Here is a 25,284-nt window from a genome sequence, read left to right on the forward strand (position 1 = left end):
GGTTGAGGGCACCTAAAAGCCCGCTCAGGTGAGGAGGTGGAGTGGAGGTGAGCTGAGGCGGGGGAGGCGCGGGGAGGGCCGCCTGCAGTAACGGGGGCAGGGGGGCTCACAGAGGAACCGCTCCCTTCCCCAGATCACCTCCACTCTGCCTCCTCTGCTGAGCACACAGCCCCTGCTCTAATTCTTCTCCAATCAGCACCACAAGCCTGGGAGAGGAGAAGAATTAGAGCGGCACCAGCGTGCTCAGTGGAGGAAGCGGAGCCGAGGTGACCTGGGACAGGCTCCCCAGTTGGGGTTAGCTTCCGGGGGGGGGAGCCTCCCCAGGCGGGGTTAGCTGCCGCTGGGGGGGGAGCTCCTCAGGCGGGGTTAGCTGCTGCGGAGCAGGGGTAGCTGCAGATGGGGGGATTCCTGGGCGACGGGGGTGGCGGGTTCCTGGTTGGGGGGGACTGGGTTAGTGCCGCAGGGGGGTAGGGTTAGTTGGGTGGGGGGGGGTGCAAGGTGGAAGTTTCGCCTACAGCGCGAAACTTCCTTGCAGCGGCTCTGCTTGTGCCTCAAGCTAATGATTTCCATACAGGGATTTCAGAAGCAGTATATCAATAATAGGTCTATGGGAATTACCTGGCACAATTTAGTCGTACAACTGTTTCTTACAGTGCATCGGGGGATGGTAGTTTGGATTGAATAGTCAAATCATTCAGTATGCAATTGATAAAGGCTCCCACATCTTTTCAAAGGAACACAAGGTTCCAAAATGCAATGTAACGAGAGGAGTTTCTTCAAGGCATGACTCTATATGGTCAGCACTAGAATTTTGTCCCTATTTACATAACATGCTTCATTTCAAATCAAGGAGGAAAATAAAAACCAGAGCTTCCTTGCCTCATAAGTGCTTTTAAAGTTCAGGTCACTGTCTCGAGAAGCAGATTTTGCTAGCCACCTTATTTTTTAATGTGTAAAGTAGCACATTCTTCTGAAGGCAAGAAATGTGTTCTTACACTTGTAGAATAATAGTTACACTGTTCATAGGGTTGCCAATTTTGGTTAGATATATTCCTGGAGGTTTCATCACATGAAAATCTTTAATTAAAGCTTAATCTTTAATTCCTAGAGACTCCAGGAGAATTGTAACAATGCTAAAGCAAGGTTTATTGGACACTTCACAAAAGATACCATCTCAAGCTTAGTATGAATGAAAGGGGGACAGTATTCTCTAGGTCAGGCCTGCACAACATACGGCCCGTGGGCCGCATGCGGCCTGCGGAGGCTCACTGTGCGGCCTGTGGCGGGGAATCAAAGGGCTCTGGGCTGCACGCAGCCGCGGGGAGCCCAGAGCCCTTTAAATCCCAGCTGCGGCCGGGATTCAAAAGGTTCTGAGCTACCTGCAGCGGCAGGGAGCCCAGAGCTCTTTAAATCTCAGCCGCGGCAGGGATTCAAAAGGCTCTGAGCTGCCTGCAGCCCCTGGGAGCCCAGAGCCCTTTCAATCCCAGCTGCGGCCAGGAATCAAAGGGCTCTGTGCTGCCCACAGAGATTCCTGGCTGCGGCTGAGATTTAAAGGGCTCAGGGCTCCCTGCCACCATGGGAAGCCCAGAGCCCTTTGAATCCATGGCTGAGATTTAAAGGGCTCAGGGCTCCCCGCGGCTGCAGGCAGCCCAGAGCCCTTTGAATCCCGGCTGCGGTTCCAGCGGATGGGCTGGGGCTGGGATTTAAACGGCTTTGTCTCCCTTTAGCGGCAGGAACACTGGGCCCTTTAAATCTCTGCCCCAGCCCCACAAAGCTTGGGTTCCCCCAGCCGCCAGAGCTCCGTGCCCTTTAATTTGCTCCTGACAGCTTCCAGCCACCTCTTCAGCTGGGAGCCCCTGGCTGATTTAAAATCAAGCATCACCTCCCCACCCCCAACCTTTCTCTTTGACCCACAGCTGTTTTGGTGGGTCTGCGCTGAAGAAGGAGGGTTTGTTTCTAAAGGGCTGGGCGGTGCTGGAGTGCGGTGTTTCCACGGGCCAGGAAGTCCTGGGGGGGTGGGGGGTGTTTCCAAGGGGCCGGGGGGTTTCGGCCCTCAGCTGTTTTCTTTGGAGTAATGTGGCCCTCGCAGCTTTATGAGTTGTGCAGCCTGCTCTAGGTATTTAAAAATGTGTCAACATTTAATTGTTTTTTGTTTGACAAGGGCATTATTGGGTTGGTTTAATCTTTTATTATATAAAATAAATCAGCATATGTATGTTAAATGCTATAATGGCTTTGTGTGTAGTCAGTAGTTATACAAGATGAGATCATATTGTTCAATGCATTTCCAGAAAAGATTCTTTAAGGGTGTTTGTGGCTCTCACTGGTGCAAAGAGAAAGGCATCCAATCTGAACAATACAGTGGTGTTCTAGACTTGCCTTGTTATAAACTATTATTTTCATCAGATATTACCAATATGATAGGGATGTGTTTGTGACTTTGCTTGTTGCAGGAAGGTAGAATTTAGCAAACAGTACCTACCTATAAATGTCTTTGTCCTGTTTCAAATCTTGTCCTAAAAGTAAAGATTTGTTTAAGCTCTTGGAGACCATTCCCTCATTTTGGACAGTCTCCCAGTAATAGCAAAATTTGATGAATTGGATCTACAAGAGTAGAGCTTACATTCATTCTGCAAAGGCACAATAACTTAGCTCCCAAGACTGTCCTCTTTGTGATAAGGTAAAGGGAAGTAAGTAGATAGAAATATGGAAGCTCAAGTTTTTCAATAGCCAACATTACTCTGGCTTCATTTTGGAAAGGTAAACTGAGACTTATTTTTGTTGGAGGAGCAGTGGAAAGTGAGCATTGTTTTGCTGACTAATAATTTACCTCAGCTACAGTACTTGATGAGCTTGTGAAAGGTTCAATCAGTATTAAATTGAAAGTATAAAATTCTTTGCTGTTTGAGTACAACTATGCTAATTTTAAATTAGATAGAAATTACTTTTAAAAACTAATGTGCAGTAAGTATTTAGCATCTGGATTTTTTAAAACAGATTATATATATTTTTTAATATTAGAGGTTGGTGAGAATCAGAATCTCAGATCCCAACCTTCTGAACTTTGGGAAGCTGCAAATATAAATCTGAACTTCTTGTCATAGGTGTTAGTCTGACTTTCAGAGTCTCTTCCTCCTTGTTGCAGGTTATACACTCAGTGTTTCCAACTGTCACAACTTTATCACAAAGCTTACAATATTGAATGTTTTACTAAATGCCCCAGCTCCTGGATAAAAGTGGTTGCATGATTACATGAGGAACTCATCTTTTTTTTCTTTTCTTTTTATTCTTTTAAAAAAATAAAACAAAATTATGGTTCTAGCTATCTTAAATGTAAAAATAATAATAAAAAAAACTTGATCATGTGATCCACGTGCGTCCTAAAAGTTTGGGCAGGGTTGGGGGGAAACAAATGGAAAATAAAAATCCTGAGGTTTTTTTTTTTTTAAATAATAGTTTAAGTCATTATCATGCATTTTGAGAGTCTGACTTAATCTGTGCAAGTTTGGAGTCGGCAATACAATACACTAATCTTCTTCCTGAATGTATCTTAATGCATGGCCACAATCATCGGGTAAAAACTCACATGAAAGATAAGGACATACCCTTCAGGAAGAGACTTTATGAACATTTACATTTATTGTTTACTTGGATAGGGGGAAGGGATAGCATGCATATAGCCCACACATAAAATTAGACAGAGAAGGGGTTATCTGCTCACATCTGGAAAAAGGCAGAGGGTCTTTCTCTGCCCCAGAGAAAATGTTCAACCTATAAGCAAAAAATTAGGATTCCCCAGATGGTCTACATTAAAGGAGGGTATACAGACAGCAGTGAGTCTGAAAGGATGAAAGAGGAAGTGTTTGTTCTCTTCTCATAGCCCAGAAAAACCAGAGCCAGGACATTCCCAAAGAAGTCCCCCATCAGCAAGCAAGGTTTAGTTGAGAAGTTGTGTAGCTTGCTGCACTTGGGACTTGTCTACAGTTAAAATGCTACAGTGGCACAGCTACAGTGATGTCCCACAATTTCATGGGACAACTTCCTTAGGCCATTTTATTCCAACAATCCACCATACTGAAAACAGAAGTGCCCCTCCACCCGCCAGCAAATGGCAGCAGCTCAAGTCAGTGTTAACCGATTCTCTTCTGATCACTGATCTGCAACCACATTGTCAGAAAGTCTCCTGGGTTTGCAGTGGGGAGCAAAAACAGACAGACAATCTGATACCACGCAACACCACTTTTACTTAATATCACTGAGAACTGACGTGCCCTCTCAGCTATTGAGAGAGCCCATATTTTTCTAAGAAAACAACAGAAAGACATGGACTCATTTCAAGACTATATTAGTACAAAAATGGATGCAAGAGCTATATTTGCATTCCCTTGTCCCTGCCAATATACACAAACATACAAAATGTTGTGAAATCAGATTTAGAGTCCAATCCTGTACTCCTTGTTATTGCAAAAGTCCTTAGAAAGTAATAGGTAAATTTCCTGAGTAAGGGCTGCCGGACCAGGTGCTTCAAATAGAACCATACTTTCCCATGCATTTTCCCTAGGAACATGGCACATGTTAACATGATTTCCTCTTGTTATATGGAAGGGATTAGGAGTGTTCAAAAACAGCCAGAGAAAAAATCCCCAATGTCTGTTTTGAGAAACAACAATAGCTCATAGTCCCAAATTCACTCCAATCCTAAATCTAGTAGCAATATTTGTCTGACTTGGCCTATAGTCATAATTCTCTCAGTAGAACTCTATGTACTTTGCCAACATGTTTAGAAATAATAAAGTCACCACAATTTGAATGTATAAAAATAGATACAAGAAATTAGTTTAGTTCCTAGCTATATAAAACTATAATGAAGTAAATATAAAAAAGGTTACAGAAATAACTAAGGCAATTTAAGCATTTAGTTATACAGAATATAAAGAATTGATTCTCTGCTCTTATACCAATCTTATCTCAGAATACCCTCATTAGTTTCAATAGAATTACTCCTGGATCATAATGCTGTAAAGTAGGAAGAGAATCAGGTCCTAGTTCTGTGCATTTGGAGAAAAGGGTGTTCAGGGTTTGACTTCAAAAAGAGCAGGACTGGGGGCTAAAGATAATCAGGGCCGGCTTCAGGCACAAGCTGAGCAAGCTCATGTTTGAGGCGGCATTCTGTCCAAACCTAGGGCGGCATGGCCGCTTTTTTTGTTGTTATTGTTGTTCGCTGCTCCAGGCGCCCTGGAGGGGGAGGCGGCGCGGAGGAGGGGAGCGCCCTGCAGCAAACCCAGCAGGGGAGCCCGCTTCCTTCTCTCCCCGCCGACTGGAGTGGAGCGGAGCCCTCCCGGCAGGCGGCATGGAGGTTGGGGCTGCGTGGCGAGCACCCCGCTAAAGCGGTGGCCATTCCCCTTCTCTCTCTCCCCCTTCTCCCTCCCCTTCCCCTCCACTAGACCAGGCGTGCACTCTGCAGCACCAGGGAGTCCCCTGGCTCCAGCCACCCTGTAGGGTTTTTTGTTTTGTTTTTCTCCTGCTTTGTTGGCCGTGCCGTTGTTTCTCCCTCCGCCCCCGCTTTCCTGCTCCAGCCGCACGATTTTTTTTTCCCCTGCTTTGCTGCTCCAGTGGCCCCCCCCCCCCTTTTTTTGCTTGGGGCAGCAAAAAGCCAGAGCCGGCCCTGAAGCTAATGACCTCACTTACGTGTATACACAGGTTTGAAGAGTATTTCAGAAAGTTTAGATTATATTGCATTTATGTCAAACACAAGAAGTGTGAGGCCCTAAAAGGAATTTACTTACAATTGCTTTATATTACTAACACCAGCAATTAATATGTATAGTCATCTATTGAAACCAGGTGTAAGAGAATGTCCTACACTGTGTTTTAAAGTGCTTTGAAAAAAGGAAAAAAAAAGTAGACTAAAGGTGATATTTCTGCATGAGGTACAATCCAGCTTCTTTTGAGTTAAATGTGTCCCTGTGAGTTGGTGTAGCAAAATGATGCCTGGGTAAACATTTAATTGCTGTATTATATCTGTCTTCTGGGATACAAAACACTACCATAAAATGATATCTCTATTCCAATATTAGCACTTCAAAGAACACCACCATATTTTTCCACCACAGATATTGCATGATGTGTACCAAAAGGTGAGCCAACAGGTAAATTAAAAAAAATAAAAATAGCAGAAATGAATGACAAGTGATGGTGAATATACAAGCAAAACACAGGAGCAAAATATGAGAATAAATTGGTCTTATATGCTTGCAATTTGGGGAAAGACTCAGCTTTAAAACCTATAAGTTATTATTATACATTTATTTTCATTCATATACTATCCTTCCTGAGACCAGGGCATCTTATGATTTACCACTAGAATTCACTGAGTTGGCACATCTCTACATTCACAAACCCACAAGCCTGCAGTTAAATCCAGAAGTTAAAGCATCATCTACAAGGCAAGCAGTGTGAAGTTTGACCTAACTATATTTTACTATCTGAACTCAAATTTATTAGTATGGTGCTGAAAATGCACAAATGAACATGTAAAGCAACTCCCACTACAAAAATGCCTAAGAAAGAATAATGTCTACACTGCACATTTCTTTCAGCATAATGGAAAATGCATACACTGTACGTCCCCCTAGCATAGGTATAAATATCAATTTAGATCAGAGATGGGCAAACTATGGACCGTGGGCTGGATCCAGCCCCTCAGAGCTTTGGATCTGTCCTGTGAGATTGCCACCCCTGTGGAGGAGGGGGCAGAGGGCTCCGCACACTGCCCTCACCTGTGGGTTCCACACCCGAAGCTCCCATTGGATGCGGTTCCCCATTCCTGGCCAATGGGAGCTGCAGAAGGCAGGGCCTGCAGGCAAGGGCAGCTCAGAGCCCCCTGCCTCCCACTCCTCCAGGGGCCACAAGGACATGGTGCCGGCCACTTCCGGGAGCAGTGCGGAGCCAGGGCAGGCAAAGATCCTGCCTTAGCGGCGCTGTGCCACTGCCACCCTGGAGCCTGCACTCCAAACCCATCCTGCACCCCAACCCCCTGTCCTGAGCTTCTTGCTGCACTCCACACCCCTCCTGCATCCTGAACCCCTACCCTGAGCCCCCTCCCTCATTCCACATTCCTTCCTGCACCCCAACTCCCTGCCCCAGCCCTACATTCATGGCCCTGCATATAATTTCCCCATCCAGATGTGGCCCTCATGCCAAAAAATTTGCCCACCCCTTCTGTAGATGATGAGGTACCGTTTAGGCAAGTAGCACAAAGACATTTCTGAGCCCTGTGGGTATGTACCATGGTATGTAGCCTTCAAGGTTCTCTACTCACCCACACAGTGCCTTCCTTTCTACACTTCTATTTTTAGCAATATAGTGTCACGCTGCTGGAGACTTTCACCAGTGCAGGAAAATGCTCCAGCACTGGGGAAAGATTCTTGCATTTGTGGAGGCAACAAGGAAAGACTCTGGTAGTGGGGAAGGTTCTGGTTCAGAGGGGGGAGACAATGGTGAAAGACTCTAGCAGCTTCCCACTGCCAAGTCCTCTCCCTCTCCCACCCCCGAGTCTTTCCCTGACATGTGTGATGCAACCTGCTTTTCACTGCTTCATGTAGCTACACATACCCTACATGCCATCTCAGGAGGTATGAGGTGTAAACGTAACCTCAAGATAAAGGTCACATTCCATTCCTCTGCCCATTAGAAATATATGCAATATTTATTACAGCATCCTTCTCCATGGTGGCTAGACACATTTCAAAATTAAAAAAATAAAACAAAACATGACTTATGCTTGGGTAACTTGGGAGAAACATGGTTGCTGCCTACAAGAGTTTTAGCAACCATTTTGTCATATTCTCAGTCAAGAGAATACAAAGCTCCCTTTCCATAAAAACAAGTCAAACTAAATAAATTTCTTGCATCATTTAGCTCATTAGACCAGCACTGGCTCTAGGTTTTTTGCCGCCTCAAGCAAAAAAATTTGCCGCCCTAAGCTCAGAGAGCGCAACTGTCCAAGCAAGTTGGCTGGAACGCTGCCCCTGGAATTGTGCCACCCCAAGCATGTGCTTGCTTTGCTGGTGCTTAAACCCTGTCCTGCACTAGACCCAGGTGCTGGTGGATTGCCAAAAGGATTGCATTTCTGATAAAGGATCCTTAAATTGAGACGGCCCTGGATGCTGGTTTTAAAGTGTTCAAAGTGTAAAGAATGACAGCAAGAACCTTTGGGCTGCTGTATTTAAATTTTGCAACATAGTGTGGGGTGAAAGTCTGTTTCTCAGATAAGAGGGCACCTCCATGATGTTATATAGCATTGGTGAAGTACCTCTGTGTCATAAACAGATTGTTAAGGGTTAATGTCTCTTCTACCTGTAAAGGGTTACAAGCAGGGAACTGGAACACCTGACCAGAAGACCAATCAGGAGACAAGATACTTTTAAATTTGGGTGCAGGGAAGCTTTTGTGTGTGTTCTTTGTCCGTTGTGTGTGTTCTTCTCTCGGGGATGGGGTCTGAGAGAGACCAGACATTACTACAGGCTCTCTAAGTTTCTGTTCAAATATAAAGTAAAAACAGGCGGTTTAGGCTTTTTGATTGTTTTACTCTATTTGCAATTGTGGATCTGGCTGGTTAACTTTTATATGTGTAGTTGCTGGGAATATTTTGATTTGTCATGTACTAGGTGGAAGGTGCTCTCTTGTGTCTTTTAAGCTAATAGGACGCCTGTATATTTTACATCTTGAAGTTGACAGAGATAATTCTTTTACTTATTTCCTCTTTTATTTAAAAGATCTTTTGTAGAGAATCGATTTATTTTTTTCCTGTTTTCCCTTGTTTTATCCCCGGATGGTGGGGGAGACGTGGTGTGGAGAGGTAGATCTCTCCTCGGTTTCTTGAATCTGTTTGCCTCTTTGTGGAAGGGAGGGACATTGCTTTCTTGTATTGTGATTTAAAGAGTTATTTGATGCTCGCCTCTCGCAGGACTAGCTCCAAGGGGGGAAAATGTCCCTGGTTGAGGGGGAAAGAAAGGGGGAATGGTTTATTTCTCTTTGTTTTAAGGTCCCAAGGGATTTGGGTTCTTGGGGTCCCCAGGGAAGGTTGGGGAGGTCAGAGTGCCCCAAAACACTATATTTTTGGGTGGTGGCAGTGCTATCAGATCTCAGCTGGTAATTAAGCTTAGAGGATTTATGCTAGTATCTCATTTTCTGAACTCTAAGGTTCAGATCTGAGAAGGAATGCTATGACACTCTGACACATAGAATCCAAATCACATGCATGCTGAAGTGACTGTGATGCTTTACACTTGGCTGTATTTTTATTCACCTGGCCTGGGTTTTGCCAATCCATTTCTTCTCCTTAGTAAAGTACATGATACAATAAAGAGAAAATATTTCCTCAAATAGTAGAATAGTCAGCTGATTGCCTGAAACAGGGTAATTGACTTAAGCAATTTCCTTTGCCAAGTAGCATAGTCCTGAAGCTCCCCGAGATTATTTCCAGAAGGGAAGGCTGTGTACTGCATTTATAAAAGCGGCGAAGAGTTCTGTGGCTAACAAACGAATTGGAGCATGAATTTTTGTGAGTGAATACTCACTTTGTCGGTAGCCATGTTAGTCTGGAGTTCGACTGTGGGTATTCACCCACGAAAGCTCATGCTCCAATACGTCTGTTAGTCTTTAAAGTGCCACAGGACTCTTTGCTGCTAAGACAGATTTAAACAGTTTGACTTCTATACACTAGACTGAGTGTAGGTCAAACGCGGGCATCTCTGGAGCATTAAGAAAATCATTATTTGCATTACTACATGTAATGTTCCCAGCAGTTATCCCCTGGGTGTTATATTTTTAATTGGCAGAGGACTGGACTTCAATCCTGGAGTTTACTTTTTATTTGATGAAAAAGAAAACTGATAGAAAATAATGAGAACCTTTTTATTAAGAGAAGTTCATAACCATCAGGCTGTGGACTTAGTAATTGTTTTTGCTTTCTGCTTCATGAATGTTCAAAATACTCTGAAAGGGTTTGTGTTCTTATTGAGCCTTTTAGTATCTGATTGGAAACATCCAGGTAAAGCCAGCTGAAAAAGTATTGTGATGAGCTCCTTACAAGAAACTAAATAACACAGAAACCTCTTCCCATCCTCTGACAAGTCTGCAGGGCATTAGAATCATATGGGAAAGAGTTAAGAGGCTCAGGGAATGGATGCTGCTGTTCCTCACAAACTCACCATGCTCAGATGACAATCATAAAAGGAGGGAGGAGAAAAGGAAAGCTAGAGTGGGGGAAAGTCACAATTTAGGTTGAGAAGGGTCTGTTTCTCTGCTTGTACACCATCAGGAGGACGTGACTTTATCTGCACCTGTTAGTTTCCTAGAGAGGAAAGAACTTTAGTTCTGGAAACTACTTTCATCAACAGTGAGGAAGAGCCTAGCTTGTGGCAGGGCCCGAATTGCTAGTACAAATAGGGGAGATCATCTCTGCACAAACACTGAGGCAAGTAGTTTGCACCTTGATCCAGGAGCTCCTGGGAACTAACCAGGCCACTTAACTTGCACACAGCTGCCAAGGCCTTGTGACAGCCAAAGAATAGCTGGAGCACTGGTCTGCCCCAGCAACAACCATCACATCCTCCAAATGCCTTTCTATCCCCTGACCTTAACTGCTGCACTCTGGCTTCCTGCAGGGAGTAGGGTAGAATCAGCAGAGGGGATGTTGCACCTACCAGAGGGGCTTTCTTTACCAGGGTTATTTACCAGGTATTTTATAGCTTCTTTGCAGTCACTTTGTATCAGTGTAACAAAGTGCCTTCGTGACAACTGTCAATACGGCCCTAGGAGTTTTATTGGAATAAGATGTGGAGAAAGATCAGTTGCCAACTGCATTGCTGATATTTTGCTAATTAAATTACCTACTTAATTATAGATCTGTGTTTGAAAATTATCATGAAAAGCTTTTCGGTTCTCTTACACGAGTGCACAGCAGTAATGGACAAACCTCCAAAAGCTGTGATGTTTTGGAATGGTATCCAAAACTTTATCTGAAGCTAATTGAAATTTGTCACATCTCAGAATAGAGTAGGATAGCTGAAGAGAGGCGGCTTTCCTGTGAGGATTTGTACTTTCTGGTTTCATTTGGATAGAGCATTTTTCACCACTGGTCTCCAATATGATAATTTAGTATATCCAGATACTGTCCCAGCCAAAACTGGAATATGAAGGTTATGTGCATATATATTTTTTTAAGTTAAACTTGATAAAAGTTTGGATCTGAATTTTGGATGAAGCATTGGGTCATGTTTCAGTGCCTTTGTACATCACAAGAAATCAGTAAATAATGGGCCCATTCTTATTCCCAATGAAGTTAGTGGTAGTTTTGCCACCAATTTCTATTGTAGTGGGATTGAGTCTACGGTTCTACACCCAGCAGTACATTTATTTATCATCTAATAGAGGCTGGGCCTGATAAGAACTATTGCCTGGATTTTGGATGACTGGCAGTACAAAAAAGGAAAGCCGATTTCATTGTCTCCGTTTTTGTTAGAAGAGGAAAACAGAAGTCTGTTTACTCCAAGAGGAAAAAGATGAATGCAGTAGTTTATAAACCAATATACTGCTACTTTCCTTTATACTATACGTAATTCCCAGTGGCCACTTGGCTAGTCTGTTATCTTCACCTATATGTAGGGTGACCAGATGTCCCGATTTTATAGGGACAGTCCCGATTTTTGGGTCTTTTTCTTATATAGGCTCCTATTACCCCACACTCCTGTCGTGATTTTTCACACTTGCTGTCTGGTCACCCTATCTATATGGGACATGTACAAATAGGACTGCTGATCATTCTGCAGTATTAAGAACAAATGTACTGTCCTCAATGGAATCAAGCAAATAGTTAATTGTCATGCATTCTTAGTAACTGAAGTAGTTGGCCAGGAAGCTAAACTTACACTAATTTATATCAGAGATCTTCAATAACTGGAAGGTATAAAATATACTTGGGGTACTGTCCTTAGCCAACTACTGGAATTCATGAAAAATATTTTTGTTTTTTTTTAAAAGGTATAACTAATTAAAGGAATTGCCATGGCTTTGTTGTTGCTATAAACAAGTTAATTTTCTAAGGTACAAATCTGCCAAGGAAGGACAGCCAACTAAAAGAAATACTTCTCATTATCAGCTGTTCTGCAGGTCTATGCTGATGTACTTTGTACTCCACAGACCTGCATCATTAATTATTGTACAAAGGAAGATTTGTCCGTGTATTGTTCTAGACCTCAACATATTCAGTGTTTTTGCAAAGCTGTAGCATTTTGTTGCCTCTGTTTTAAAGGCTTTGACATTCAAGTACATTCAAAATTTGTAAAAGCTTATCTCCAGACTGTTCTTCCACACAGTTTAATAGCAGTTAAACTTAAAATTAATAGTTAACAGTTTAATTTTTCTTCATCATACACAGTAAAGTATTTTTCCCTTTCTCCATATATTATAGCTAGTCACGTTCGGTGTAAAGACTAACTGTACATATTGGAAAAAAACAACAACCATATTTCATTGCAGGATTCAAACATCTGATGACCAAATAAGGTTCATGCACTGGGTTACAAGCTTTTTCAATACCTTACATCCACCACAGAACTTAACTAGGGGTTACATCCTGCAACTGGATCTACACAGTTGGATCTTTGTGCCAATATGGAGCCTGACTGAACACACTTGGTTTCTGCACTGGTGCAAGAGTCCATCCACACATGTGACTGCAGGGTGGAGGCTACATATACAATACAGAACAGGATGGGGGTATGCATATATTTACATACAAGATAATGTGAGGAACAAAAGATAGAGCTAATATAAGCATTGGCTTATTCCTGGGCTTCTCAAATCAGGGGTTGTAAATACCTGTCAGTGAGTCATGACCTGTTCTTTCCATATTGCTAAATAGGATGGAGGTCCTGGGTAGACCTGACATAGCTGGGAACAGGACTGTCAGTTTTAATTATTTTTCAAATTTTAAAAGAAACTGGAAAAAATAACAGCAACAGACTCAGCTTCATGTGCATAATATAGAGGGCCGGCTCTAGCAATTTTGCCGCCCCAAGCACGCTCTGCCGCTCGCCGGTCCCACGGCTCCGGTGGACCTCCCGCAGGCTTCCCTGCAGGGGGTCCGGTGGTCCCGCGGCTCCGGTGGACCTCCCGCAGGTGTGCCTGCGGATGATCCACTGGAGCCACGGGACCAGCGGACCCTCCGCAGGCACACCTGAGGGAGGTCCACCGGACCCGCCTGCTGCCCTACCGGCAGAGCGCCCCCCCCGCAGCATGCCGTCCCAAGCATGTACTTGGTGCGCTGGGGCCTGGAGTCGGCCCTGATAATATATATATATATAAATCAGCTCTATTAAAATGAGTCTTTAACAGTTTTCATAATATTTAAGTTATTCTTGTAAACTTCTTACTTATAGCAATGATAGTCTGAGACACATGACAATCTTCCCCCACACTGACTCCAAGAAAGCAGAAAATGGGAAAAATGTTTCCTGTTAAGCATATCTGGAGTCTTATTTGGAGACATGTCTGAATAATTGTTTTATACATTCGACAACGACAAATGTTTTATTCATGCTTAGCAGAGCATCCCAGATAGTTGCAGGTTTCATTAGTTGAAGTTTCAGAGTGACTTCTGTTTATCCTACCAACTTACATTTACACAGTAGTTTTCATTCAAAAGTAGTTCAAAGTGCTTTACACAGTGTGTGTATTTAAAGGATAAAATTCACCTGCCAGTAAATTAGAGACATCTCTGCAGTGGAATACAGTAGACACTGTGGCAAGAGCTTTTATGTGTGAGATTTTGTATGTGTGTGTTTGAAGAAACCTCATTGATTTTGGATATGCAGAGCATAATTAAATTATACAGGATTTGTGGAGAAGACAGTGAGCTTGGGGTTAATGCACTAGACTCTAAGAGTTCTGGCTTCATTACCTGGTTCTGCTACAGACTTCCTGTGTGATCTTGTTCATGTTAATCAATCACTCTGGGCCTCAGGTCCCCATCTCAAAAATCACACTTCCTTTCTCTCAGCCTTTGATAGTCTTGCCTCCTTAGACTAAAATCTTCAAAACAAGGACTCTCTTTTGCTGTATGTACCTACAGCACCTAGCACACTAGTTTCCCAATCTTGGTAGGAATCACTAGGTTCTACTGTGATAAAATGGATTGCATTCCCTCCTCTCAGAATGCAGCATATCATCTGCAAACAAGTAAACGTGATCATTTTGATCTTCAGGAAAATCTAAAAGGAAAATGACTATTTAGTGTTTCTATTTAAGATGCAGTTCTGGGCAGGGACATCTTTTTGTTACATGTATGTAAAGTGCCTGATCACTGATTGTGGCCCCTAGTTACTACCAAAACAACAATACTTTAAAAGTTAAGTTACCTGTATAGTAAAAGAGGAGATTATTTTGGCTAATCCTCCCATCTTTATTCACATTGAGTAATACCTTGCTCTGCGACTACTCCTAGTCTCTTGTTCAGCTGGGTAACTTAGGCCAGGTCTACACTAAAAAGTTAGGTGGGACCCAGCTAGGTGGCATAGGAGTCTGAAAAATCCACACTCGTGAGCAACATAGTTAAGCCAAGCTAACCCCCCATTTAGACAGTGCTAGTTCAACAGAAGAATTCCTCAGTCAACTGGGCTACTGCTATTTGGGGAGGTGGATTAACTACAGCTGTAGAGGACCCCTGCCATCTCTGGAGTTGAATGCCTACACTCAAGTGCTACAGTGGTGCAGTTGCTGCACTGCAGTGGTTTAAGTGTAGACATAGCATTATTTGTGTAGGAAGATACAAATTAAGAGGAATAGGAAAATCTCATCCTTTTATAAGTATATTGAAATTAACTTTGAGTGGCTCATACTCAGAACATCCCAGTTTTTACAAGGTAGCTTTTGTTTTTAATAGAATTACAAATTTCAAAGCTTCTGTAAGCTAACCATACTTGGAAGGTTACCTTGTCCAGCGAGCAAAAGAAAAGTCACCCACCAAATATATCCTCTTTCAAAGTTAAACAATTATAAAAATAACTCTTTCACGAAAAATAATGGAAGAAAGAGGGAAATAATTTTATGCTAGCTTTGAGTCACATATTTTTTTCCAACTTCACATTGTGTCACTGTTTTTAGTGTACGCATTCCTTTGAGCCTGTCTTCTCATGTTTTAGCAACAGATCCCTTGGCAATCATAGAACTGGAAGGGACCTAAAGAGGTCATCTAGTCCAGTCCCCTGCACTCATGGCAGGACTGAGTATTATCTAGAGCAGTGGTTCTCAGACTAGGGCTGCTGCTTGTTCAGGGAAAGTCCTCGGCGGGCCGGACCAGTTTGTTTACCTGCCGCATCCACAGGTTCGGCCAATCGCAGCTCCCACTGGCCGCGGTTTGCTGCTCCAGGCCCATGGGGGCTGCAGGGAGTAGTGTGGACCGAGGGACGTGCTGGCCGCCTTTCCTGCAGCCCCCATGGGCCTGGAGCAGTGAACCACGGCCAGTGGGAGCCGCGATTGGCCAAACCTGCAGACGCAGCAGGTAAACAAATTGACTCGGCCCGCGAGGGGCTTTCCCGGAACAAACGGTGGCCCTAGTTTGAGAACCACTGATCTAGAGCATCCCTGATAGGTGTTAGTCTAACTTGCTCTTAAAAATCTCCAGTGATGGTGATTCCCCTATGGGCAGTTTATTCCAGTGCTCAACTACCCTGACAGTTGGGAATTTTTTTCCTAATGTCCAACCTAAACTGCCCTTGCTGCAATATAAATGTATTGCTTCTTGTCCTATCCTCAGAGGTTAAGGAGAACAATTTTTGTCCCTCTTCCTTGTAACAATCTTTTATATACTTGAAAACTGTTATGTCCCTCCCTCAGTCTTCTCTTTTCCAGACTAAACAAACCCAATGTTTTCAATCTTTCCTCATAGGCCATGTTTTCTAGACCTTTAATCATTTTTGCTTCTCTTCTCTGGACTTTCTCCAGTTTGTCCACAGCTTTCCTGAAATGTGGCACCCAGAACTGGACACAATACCCCAGTTGAGGCCATATCAGTGTAGAGTACAGTGCAATAATGGCATTTAAAAGAAAAATACTACTTTAATATAATTTATTTGGAGAAAAATCTCCTAGTCAGTATATATTTTTCTACAATGTTTGCCTAAATCAAGTAGAAAGATTTCATTTCTAGATTTTGGCACTGAGATTTACGAATGGGTTTTTCATAGCTTTTGGACTGTTCAATTTCAGTCCCCAAAGCCACCTTCGAGACTGTGCAACACTTACCAGTGCTGAGGAAGCTGTTGAGGAGTCACCTCCTGCATGGAGGAACTGTGCAGCAAATCTGCCGCAAAACAGGATGTGCACTGCTAGTGTGAGGGATCCTTCAGTACAGAGAGGGGAACAATGCTAACCACTGATCTCTCCAAGTATACTTATTGGTATAACCTCCATTGGAAAATATTTTCACTAGCTAAGTTAACTCTGTTACTCTTCATCTAAGTTTCAGCTGCCCTGTATTGATGTCATTTTGCTATGTTAAATAGTACTATACACAGAAATAGGACCGAATATTGCAAGTTATACTCCAGGACACGCCTATGGAATAGTGTTGTATTCCACTCAATGGGCGGCTTCTCAAGTCAGGTAATACTCAGCATAACCAAGAGCTTCAGAATCCAGCCAAAAGAGACTTCAGTGGGATTACTCACATAAGTAAGTGTTTTCAGGTTTAGGCTGATAGAGAAAAAGGGAAATGAAGTGTGTAGCATTTGCTCTATGTCTCATTTCAAATAGCATCCACTTTAAAGCTCACTGTCATCTATTCTCTCCTTCAAAAAGCATGTTGCACGCCTGAAGAAACTACCTATTCCCTATTCCAAACAACTTAAAGGTTCTTATCAGGCAGCTCAGTCTAATATGAGTCTTTCACTAACCATATCAGAGCACTCATCAACTATTTCTTTTCATGACAGCTCTCACGAAATGTTTCTGGAATGAGCAGATATGTAGCATCTTTTGGACATTTATAGCAACTAATATTAAATGCAGTTGTCTTGTTTTTTTGAAAGTATTTCTCTACACAACCTGAATGGACAGCCAGATGGATGGATGGATGGATGGCCTCACAAAATACATTTAAAACATAGCTGTATAAATCATCATCAGCATCAGGACTAGTCTCCCAACCATCTGCATGCATGCAAAAAAAACCAATAAATATTTTCCATTTGTTCTGTCTGATTAAAATAGTTATATGTTCAGAATTAACTCATCCAAGCATAACTTACTTAAAAATGAGTATAGGAACCAATAGCATCTGTTCAATGTGGCCTGCTGTGTGAATAGTATAGGAAGAAAGAGCCCCCTAATGGCTTCAAGTTATCTGTGAAAATAAATAGATTTCAGTTTCCTGAGTTCCTGGTGGAAAGCTGAAGCAAAATGAGTTTCTGAATGGGAAAAATTAGTAATTTGGGTAAATGGTTGATATTATTGAATGAAAGTGTGAAATGGAGTGATCAGTCAAGATTCTCTGTGCTTAAAAAAATCAAAGGAATTGAACAGTTTAGATTACATAAATCCAGTTTTAAATGAACACGTGTTCAAGAGATAAATTCAATTATTTAAACCGGGGACTGACAAAAGAGAACCCTTATGGTGTAAAACTTATGCACAGATGCTATCAACACATTTTAATAGCACGACGTCAAAACCTAAAATAATATGAAGGCTTTGGATTTATTTTTTTTAATAATTATTCAAGTTGAGTATTGCTAGTAGGAAAATAAAAGCCTTGTAATTTTCTTTTAGAATTTCATGAGGACCATCGAAGTGTTAATGTTTTTAGATACTTGTTTGTAGGGGGGGCTTGTTGATATTATACCCCCACTCCCTTTGATGTAAATTAAAACTGATTCTTATTTTGTAGTTTCATATGGGGGGGGGAATGCCATTGAGGGAAACAACCAAGAACAATCAGTGATTCCTCTCTTTCATAAGTGGTACATTTAAATTTGCATAGGTTCAATAAACAAGCATGTCTGCATAGATAAAAGAGAGAGCTGAAATGTGAAAGCTTTCCCAGAGCTCTTACTCAAAGCTGTGCAAAAGAAGTATTTGTAATTATTACCTTCAGTGCTACGTATTTAAAGAGACAGGCGTGTATTTTCATAAGAGCCTAAGGGAGTTAGAGGATCGGCTCCTAATGTAATTCACTAGGAGTTGCGTGAAAAATCCCACCCACAACTAATATACCTGCTAGCTCTACCCCCTTCAGTATCTGACACCTATACTGTGCTCTGTTAACATTGTCAGTAGATAAAATAGAAAACATTTCTCTCTCTTACTTTGGGCTGGATTCTGACACTTACTCACCTTGTACAGTACTGTACTCTATCCGGCAGTCTTATTTATTCTGTTGGGACTGATCATGCAGTGATACCCTATTCAATGCATGTAAATGTGGTAGAATCTGGCCCTAAATGAGTCCACTGTTAAATGTGAAGAATATCACAGGAAGAAAGGCTAGAATTACCTATATGCATAAATTGTGTTTATCAACTGTAGACAGACACTGGGACTATTAAAGAAAGCAGAAAGCTGAATAGAATAGACAGATTTTTTTTTTTAAGGCTTGTCAGCTTGCATGTTTACTTTTCTAGCAATTTTTTTCATAAAGTATATTAAAAATGAGCCCATATACCTCACTCACCCATTCAAGTATGCACTCTGGTCCTTTATACTAATACCAATTTCAAAAATGTATCTATGACCATGTTGCCCTACATAGCTAGTTTTTAATTAATATTTAAGGTCTACAAAATATGAAGAGTGAACTGAATAATTATGAATAAGGTATTTCATGTTACTTGTGGGGGTTTTGTAGTTACCAGGTGAAATGATATTATTTAATACTTTAATGTTGCATATACAACACACTATAGGTAAAATATTTTGGGGGAGGATAAAAGGTAATTGCAGCGTATCTACTGATGGCTTGCCATCGCCAGGGTAGACTGCAATTTAGGGTTTAAAAGCACAGATATTTTAGGATCAGTAACCTGTGAAAATTTCTTAACTAGATGACCCACAGAAAAGTTGTGCCTGGTTGTGAGAATAACTGCTCAAATGCTTGGATTAATGTAGTGACTATTCCACTCTAGTCAAACAGAAAATTAAAGTGGCAGGAATACAAAAAAATCCTTTTGGTTGGGATCAAGAAGCAGAAAGCACAAACAAACTAACATGAAAGGTGACGCAAATCATCACTGTTAGAGAGAATATGATATGAATGCCTTTTGTTTGAAGACACAGTGCTGTCTTTTCAGCTTTACTCTCCTGTCACCTATAATCCCAAAGTCAATCAGCTTCCTGACTGCTGCATAGCCTAAAGCTCAATTATTTATTTTCTAACCTATCACCTTCCATAGAGGTAATGAAACTGTTTTCCACCAAGCTGAGGGATATAATATGTGAAAAGTTTACGTAGAACAAAAGACGCTTTAAGCGAGTGTAGTGTCAATGTCACATCAAAACAAGCAATCAGCCCAATAGGACTGGCACATCAGGCACAGAATAACTGAACATCCAAGGATTCATGTTTCAGCTTCTAAACCTTGGTCTTTTCTTCGCAAGCAGAATGTTAGCTATAATTGCCATATCTCTAATAATATGGCAGTGTAATGACATATCATTTAAGACAGATCATGTTTGTGAAGCAGTAGTTAGCTTGCCATCAAAAGACAGATTTTGTTTTAAACTACTGACAAGCACTGTGAAATGCTCCAGTGAAATGCCTGCCTTACCTGGCTGCACAACATGAACAGCCAAGAATTAATACAAGGGAGCCTTATTGCTATGCTGTTATTGCCCCAAACTGCTTAGCATCTGTGGGACAGTTTACATTATAACATTGCACAAGTAGATAGAAAAATGTCACTTTTAACCAATTCATCGTCACTTAGTTGGGGGCAAAAGTATAATCAAGATTTTTCACAATCCAGAGCTCCTTCCTAATTCTCTGTGCATGCATAGTATTTGATACCTATCCACCTGAGAATGAGAGAATTTATATGCAATAAATACATACTGTAGAAGAAGCCAAAGCTGGTAGGTACTTTTAACATGCAAGATATACAAAAGAATAATGCATTTTTTATTAACTGCTGAGAAAGGACAAAGATAAAATCCTTACCTGGAGGATCAAACTGTGTATATCATCAGTGTTGTGTGGGTTTAGTGGGGAGAGGGCTAATTTTTGTTTTCAGTAATGAACCTCTTCTTCAGAGATGCAGCTTGTTAAGAGATAAGTAAAATGAACTATTCCAAGGTCCAGTCTATCATCGCTTGCAAAGCCTGGAGGCTGGCATCCTCTCGTGAAGGAAAAAGGTAGCTCAGTAAGTTGTCCACTGAGGGAACTAGATATCAGTGTTATCAGACACCAGCAGTCACATACTGATGCTATACTACATACTCTCTTCCTCTCTCAGCTCTGAGTCTAAGCTCCTTCTGCTGCTGTATAATCAATCTAGCCTGTCTGAATCTAATAGGCCTCTATGTAACCAGCCAATCAATAGAAAGGATTCCAGTGCTGGTCCCCAGGGTCTTTTCCAGAAGTGGTACAAACTATAAGAGTTTTGGCAGCAGCTTAAACCAAGTATTTTTCAGTATTTTATCCCCCTTAGAGAGAGAATGTTTAGGAAAGCCCAGCTTCAAAGCTAGCCTTGTCTCTGTGCTCTCTCATGTGAATTATATAAACACACACTGTGCTGCAGCAGCATTCTGAAACCTTCCCCTATCTCTCCCATTTTCAGTGTTTAAGAATAGAAATGCTAGAGATGGATCTGAACAGCAACTTCCTGACCAAAGGAAAAATAGGGGTGTTTAAAATCCAGTTCTGAGTTTTGGAACTTGGGACTATCTCTAGTAAATACAGAAAAAGAAGTATACGCTGACTAGAAGGGAAACATGCCTTGCAGTCTTATATTTATATCCCTCTGATTTTGAACCAGGCTCCTTTCTTATGCCCTTAATACTTTCATTTGTTCTACAACCACTAACAATACCCTACAGAAGCTTACAAGTAAAACATAGGGAGGGTCACTGTGTACTGTGCATAACTGAGCATTGCATCACCATAAAATTATTTAGCCTGAATAGTTCTACTACTGATTTTGGGAAACTTTACAGGACAATGGATCTGCAAGCTGGTGGTTCTGGATCACAGCTGTGACCCAGTTTTGATTCTGAAACAGACTGATGGGTAGCTGCTGCTATGCTTCTGACTCTGCAGAATTGTTCTCATTGACATAAGGTGATCCTGCATCTGATCATGTTGGTAGTACCAGAGGAGCTTCTCTCTTGCTTACAACTACTGACAATTATCGCTCCCAGCCGACATTTAAAAAAAAGAAGAGCCTCCTAGTGAGCAAAGACAGTGTGACTTCATGAACCATGTTGTCCTATTCCAGGGCTATGGAGCATTTGCTGACCCAGACCTTTCTGGCTGAGTCACAGTGTATGTGCATGCAACTGTGCATATATAGTCCCACATGAAACTGACTTGCAGTAAAAATTGTTCAACTGCATCTGTATCAACATTATCACTAATATTCCAGGAAATTCCCTATTAAGCCACAGTTTTTATACGCACCAGCCTCAACTCACCTATTACCACCAAATATAATATCCAGCTGCAGATTTCTCAGCTCCACACTATACTACTTCTCAGCTCCAACATATCAACAACCACAATGCTGACATCTAGCTCCTCACAATCATATTCGAATGTGCAATCTGAACTCCAGTCTTAGGTAGGTAAAAATAAATCACCTTTCTGTATGCACAGTGGTGAAATTTAGCATTTTATATGTAAAGGAAATATTATATGATCAAAATTATGGTTTTTCAGGAGTGAAGAGCTTGTTGTGTGAGGGGGTGAGAGATGTGTGGTTACCATATGGGAGCAGAAGACAGTAAACTGAACCATTCTTAGATCCACAAGAGAGGAGATTTGGGGTGGGGGGGACTGGAGAGAAGGAGGAAACAGACACAGGAAGCACAGTGGGGTCTGAAGTCTGGGATAGTATGGGGTCCACATATCTGTGCTTCAAGGATTCCTCGTGGAGTTTTTGCCTGGTGCATTAAAGGAACACTTCCCTACTTCTCCCTTTATACTCCACCCTTAAGGCCCTTCTGCTTTTGGAATTTTAATTTACCTTCAAGTGAAAATCTCAACACAACCTTAACTGTGGAGTTACTATAGACACCATGTATACTGTTTACATATTGAACATCAGTACTGGGCAAATTAGCTGAAACAATTGTAAAGAATAAAATTGTCAGACACTTAGATGAACATAAATTGTTGAGAAAAAGTCAACATGGTTTCTATAAAGGGAAATCATGTCTTACTAATCCATAAGATTTCTTTGAAGGGGTCAAAAAACATGTGGACAAGGGGGATCCAGTGGACATAATGTACTTAGATTTCCAGAAAGCCTTTGACAAGGTCCCTCGCCAAAGGCTCTTACGTAAATTAAGCTGTGATGGGATAAGAGGGAAGATCCTTTCTTGGACTGAGAACTGGTTAAAAGACAGGGAACAAAGGGTAAGAATAAATGGTAAATTTTCAGAATGGAGAGTGGTGCCCCCCAAGGGTCAGTCCTAGGACCAATCCTATTCAAATTATTCATAAATGATCTGAAGAAAGGGGTAAATAGTGAGGTGGCAAAGTTTGCAGATGATATAAACTGCTCGAGATAGTTAAGACCAAAGCAGACTGTGAAGAACTTCAAAAAGATCTCACCAAACTAAGTGATTGGGCAACAAAATGGCAAATGAAATTTAATGTGGATACATGTAAAACAATGTACCTTGAGAAAAATAACCCCAACTATACATACAATATGATGGGGGCTAATTTAGCTAAAACTAATCAGGAAAGACATCTTAGAGTCATCATGGATAATTCTCTGAAGACATCCACACAGTGTGCAGCAGCAGTCAAAAAAGCAAACAAGATGTTATAAATCATTAAAAAGGAGACAGAGAATAAGACAGAGAATATCAGATGTAGTCTCTTCATCTCAAAAAAGATATAATGGCATTAGAAAAGGTTCAGAAAAGGGCAAGTAAAATTATTAGGGGTTTGGAATGGGTCCCATATGAGGAGAGACTAAAGAGGCTAGAACTTTTCAGCTTGGAAAAGAAGAGGTAAAGGGGGAATATGATAGAGGTATATAAAATCAAGAATGATGTGGAGAAAATGAATAAAGAAAAGTTATTTACTTGTTCCCATAGCATAATAACTAGGGTCCACCAAATGAAATTAATGGGCAGCAGGTTTAAAACAAATAAAAGGAAGTTCTTCTTCACACAGCGTACAGTAAACATGTGGAACTCCTTGCCTGAGGAGGTTGTGAAGGCTAAGACTATAATAGGTTTTAAAAGAGAACTGGATAAATTCATGGAAGTTAAGTCCATTAATGACTATTAGCCAGAATGGGTAAGGAATGGTGTCCCTAGACTCTGTTTGTCAGAGGGTGGAGATGGATGGCAGGAGAGAGATCACTTGATCATTAGCTGTTAGGTTAACACCCTCTGGGGCACCTGGCATGTCCACTATTGATAGACAGGATACTGGGCTGGATGGACCTTTGGTCTGACCCAGTATGGCCATTCTTATGTTCTTACGAACACTTACTCATATGCATCTAGCATAAAAATGATGTATTGGGCCATCACACAAATACGGCCACTTCTGGGGTGGAACATAGTACTGTTTTAACAATGCCTAGGAAATAAATTCCACATCAGAATTGTTTAGGACCGGAAGGACACATTTTTAGTTGAAAATACAAAGAGAGGGTGTTTAGCAAGGCAGAATTATGCGCAGATGTTTTACACCAGAGCACAATGTAGTAGCAAAGAGTATTGAATCTGTATGCCAGCAAACAGTGTGAATTATAGCTAGGCAAAATCAGATTCAGAATAAAAAACATCCTTAGCCTTTCATACGTATCTACATTCTGCTTATATTATTCCCTGAGGAGATACAGTAATAAATAGCTCATTAAAAGACAGGTGGCCTAATTGCTGTGTTTCAAAACTAAGGGTATGTGTGTGTATACGCACATACACACATATCTCTGCAGTAGTGAATTTTCATGTTATAAATACTGTATCCCATGACTTTTTCCTCTCCCCCACATATCAATATATAAATAGGGCTCACTTTTTCCTGAATTCTGAGCCCCATGTGATGAGTTTGTTTGTTGTCTGTGTCACAGTAGAGCCCAAAAGCCCCAGAGTCATGGCCCCACTGTTCTTAGTATGGTACAAATGCTTAAGAAGGCACAGTCCCTGCCCCAAAGAGATGGGAAAAATCAAGATGATGACAAGCTGTTTGTTATTGCTTTTCAGGAGAAAATACAAGCTGCATAGGGATATTTATATCGATATGACAACACATTTATATAATAAATAATGAAAGAGTGATCAGGGGATCCTGGCCTTCTAATACTTCCAGTGGGAGAAAACAGCCCTCCTATCAAATGACTTTTCTCTGAGCAAAGAAGCTGTTACAGGAAGTGTACTAGGAGGTATGTGAACAATACAAATACACAATACATTCAAATATTCTGTTATTTAAATATAAAATCTTTTCTTTTCTCCTCAATATGGGAAGGTATTAAAGATCAAATCCAGTGGAGATATAAGTGGGCAGAACTCCATTAAAGTTAAAAGGTAGGGAGATGCAGAGGTTCCTTTGCCTATCCAGTTTGTAACAATAAGGATTAAAATAGGATTATAATCTATGTGAATATGTCATTGTCTCAACCATAAAAAAGGAAAAAATAATAGACATTTACTAGCTGAAAATTAAGATACAGCCAGCAGTTTCCATGTGCAAAGCACTTACTTTACAGTGCCAGCTTCTACTCTCTGCCAGATTTAAAGAGCAAGGCACAGAAAGGCATGCTGGGAAAAGTGCTGATAAAAGGTCAACAGTGCAGCATAGTTTATTAATTTTTTAGGTGTTGTGAGAATTTTATGTACAGTATGTTAGAAGTCTTCAGTCTGACATAGTTTGATTTTATAAATGGGTTAGATTTAATTGTGTTTCAGGTACATGACCAGTGTGATAAAATCTTGGATTTAGTTTTGCCATGGGTACATCTACAGGGAATAAGGCTGTAAAAGTAATCGAAGCATTTCCCTGCGGTCAATGATACAAAGCAAGGACTTAATCCTAGGTCTCCC

At 41.4% G+C, this 25,284-nt stretch overlaps 1 protein-coding gene across 2 annotated transcripts in view; it reads right to left on the bottom strand.

Moving 5' to 3' along the window:
* CDH18 (cadherin 18) overlaps positions 1–20,390 on the bottom strand; it is a 973,183-nt gene extending 952,793 nt beyond the window's left edge. For both annotated transcript variants that reach the window (XM_075062696.1, XM_075062695.1), the window contains exon 1: positions 20,216–20,390. The gene's annotated coding sequence lies outside the window, so the exon portion shown is untranslated. The remainder of the gene's footprint in view (positions 1–20,215) is intronic.
* Positions 20,391–25,284: the final 4,894 nt, after the last annotated feature.

Source organism: Chelonoidis abingdonii, chromosome 2, assembly GCF_003597395.2.
Source record: "Chelonoidis abingdonii isolate Lonesome George chromosome 2, CheloAbing_2.0, whole genome shotgun sequence".
Classification (NCBI taxonomy): Eukaryota; Metazoa; Chordata; order Testudines; family Testudinidae; genus Chelonoidis; species Chelonoidis abingdonii.